This window comes from Pollicipes pollicipes, unplaced genomic scaffold (assembly GCF_011947565.3).
Source record: "Pollicipes pollicipes isolate AB1234 unplaced genomic scaffold, Ppol_2.1 Scaffold_5724;HRSCAF=6776_pilon_pilon_pilon, whole genome shotgun sequence".
Taxonomy (NCBI): Eukaryota; Metazoa; Arthropoda; class Thecostraca; order Pollicipedomorpha; family Pollicipedidae; genus Pollicipes; species Pollicipes pollicipes.
In genome coordinates, this window is record NW_023596746.1 from 35,182,182 (window position 1) to 35,185,367 (window position 3,186).

A 3,186-nucleotide genomic window follows, 5' to 3' on the forward strand; every position below is an offset into this window, starting at 1 on the left:
CTCTATCCTCTCTCTCTCCTTCTTCCTCTCTCTCTCTCTCTCTCTCTATCTCTCTCTCTCTCTCTCTCTCTCTCTCTCTCTCTCTCTCTCTTCTCTCTCTCTCTCTCTCTTCTCTCTCTCTCTCTCTATCTCTCTCTCTCTTCTCTCTCTCTCCTCTCTCCTCTCTCTCTCTTCTTCTCTCTCTCTCTCTCTCTCTCTCTCTCTCTCTCTCTCCTCCTCTCTCTCTTTCTCTCTCTTTCTCTCCTCCTCTCTCTCTCTCTTCTCTCTCTCCTCTCTCTCTCTCTCTCTCTCTCTCTCTCTCTCTCTCTCTCTCTCTCTCTCTCCTCTCTCTCTCTCTCTCTCTCTCTCTCTCTCTCTCTCTCTCTCTCTCTCTCTCTCCTCTCTCTCTCTCTCTCTCTCTCTCTCTCTCTCTCTCTCTCTCTCTCTCTCTCTCTCTCTCTCTCTCTCTCTCTCTCTCTCTCTCTCTCTCTCTCTCTCTCTCTCTCTCTCTCTCTTTATACACATTTAGCAGAAGACTTCAACAGCACGGGGCGTCATTCACTTAAACCAGAAGTGGCCTTCAAACATTTCTATTCACTGATGTGTTTAATTGCACGTTACTACTTAGGAAACACCTTGCACTGTTTCGTCCGAGTTGCAGACAGAAACCTGAACCCTGTTGTGTTTGGCGACGGATATAGCAGCAAGTGACAAATGTGCCGAAGCATTTCCCAGACAAAGGAGCACCAGAGACCGCCTGGGGTTTTCCGTGCACTTCTTTGGAGCCGCTGAATGCGTGGCTCGGAGTGGCTTACAGCCAGCTTTTGCTCAGTTTGACGTAGGTGAGACGTAGAGCCCCAGAAATTATTGCGATTGTTATTTACATATTACGATATCTCTGACTATTGAAAATGGACGCGAATTCACAAATTGTACGCCGCTGACTTCGTTAACCCTCATGAAGGGTATTTTGCACTAATATTCGATGCGACTTACCTTGTTCGGTGTCTGACACGAGGTCTCCGGAGCCTCACTTCGCCTGGCCAGCTGGCATGTTCGGTGTTTGAGATACTGATGACGGGGTCTGAGAGGCCTCCCGATTCGGTGAAGCTGGAAAACCCCCGGCAGGCCTGGGGTTAAATGGAACCCGAAATGGAGCCTTATATGAATGTTTAAACGTAGCCTAAAATGGTTAAGTAGAATCCAAGACGGCTTGCATCCTTGTGCTGAAGGCCTCTGCATAAGCTGTGCCGTTTTCTCTTCTCAGTCACTGATTGCCCTGCAGCCCGACAATTTTTGCAGACGCCTTGCAGGTTGGCACCTTGAGTTCCACTTCAGTGGAGGGGAACCCCCATGGCTCAGCCTGATTCGCCCCGACGGCTGTGGGTGACCCACAGGCGGCGCGTGCGCCGCGCTCACCACTGCGCAAGCTGTAGGTGGGCATGTCTACGCGACCATGCATAACCACAGCCCCGTCCATATATGCCAGCGTGTCAATAAGAGGCAGTGCCGGAACAGCCGCCGCTGAGTGAGGGTTTGACCAGCAGAGCGCGCTCTGTGGCCGTTCAAACACATCACAAGTCTGACTATCGCAGCGCAAGTGACTAGGGAGCAGTTCGGCAAACCTCACGTCATTGAACCCGACGGGTGCTATAACAGCTCAAACGGACCAGAAGCCCTTGCTAAACAGCTCTCCTATTGGAAGCCGACAGCAGTGTCTCGTGGAGCTGTCACGGCCCGCGGCGTGGCGTCGCTAGCGTGGCCTACTTTGACCACACTCGGAGCCGCTCCCTCCCGGGTGACGCCACACCGGTCTCTCCACAATCCACATCCTTCACGGACCAGCGCAGCACTTCCGCGACAACGAACCCCAGCCAATTAGCGCACGTTGCCGGCGCCGTGGAAACGCGTCCCACCCCACTCACCCAATGACATATATTCGCTCGAGTGGGTGCCACCGCCGGAGGCAGGTGACGAAGACGCCCCGGGCCGCCGCCGCCGCCACCACCGTCGCCGCAGAGCCGTCAGCTGGTCAGCGATGCGGCGGCGGACAGGACGCCTACGTCGACGCGCCACCCCTCCCAACGCGTCGTTTCCGTCGCGGCGCAAGCAGCCAGCCGTCGGGCGAGAGGGGGAGGGGGGACGGGGTGACGTGCCGGCCCAGGCGGTCGCACTGCTGACCCATTTGGCGGCGGTCCAGGCGGCGGCCGGCGACCTGTCCGTCCGGGCCTGTCGGCACGATCCACATCACCGGGCGGCCGCGGCGGCGCCCAGCACGTCGCTGCGCGGCGCCGCGCCGCCGCGGGGGCTGTCTGATTCACGCTGGCACAGATCGCCCGGCCGGTGACCGGCTTCTCGGGTCACGTGACGACACCCCGGGTCACGTGACGACAACTCGGGGCGGCGGCGTGTGGACAGCGTCCCCCGGCGGCCCGGAGTCCGGTGTGTCCGGCCGACTCTGGACTCTCCGGGTCGCGGCGCCTGCGCAGGAGGCATCGGAAAGCGAAATTCCACCGGCGAAAGGACTTCCGGTGCCGGGTTGGGACGCTCGCGCGGCCGCTGCCGGGTTGTATTCGGTGAAGTAGCACCGGACCTGAACTCTCTCCGTTTCTAGGTAGCCCTGCGTCATGGCCGCCTCAGATGGGTCGTCGGGAGAAACAGGTATTGGCGGAAGCTCCCGCAGAAAGTGGGTCGATGGGAAACGCCCGGCGGTGGGTGCGCCGGATCCCAGCTGATTATGCGGCGACTAACGGTGCTCAAACAGTGAGCGGGCTGAGCTGAGCTGAGCTCATGCTGAGCCGAAACCCGCCAGGTGCATCGTGTCACTTGGCGCCTTGAAACAGCTGTTTGTAACAAGTGACTATGGCCAGGGTAGATGGTTATGATCTTTTCGTGGAGTGGCGTCCCAGAGCACAAGTGTGCTCTTTGTCACGATTTTCGTACATATACACGTGGTTCCCCCGCTGCCGTCACACCGGTATTGGAGCGGGGTGAAGAGATGGCCGAGCCGAACCGTTTTAAGTGGATGTGATTGAAAACGCATTGGTGTTTGATTGTTGGCTACTTCTGGAACCAATGGAAGCAATGAAACATGTTCCATTCTACAAGTTGCTAGCGGTCTGCAAAGCCGTCGAACAGATACGGAAGTAATAAGCAGAGTTAGTACCATGGTGGATGAATATGTGAGAGGTGGCGAACAATTACAAC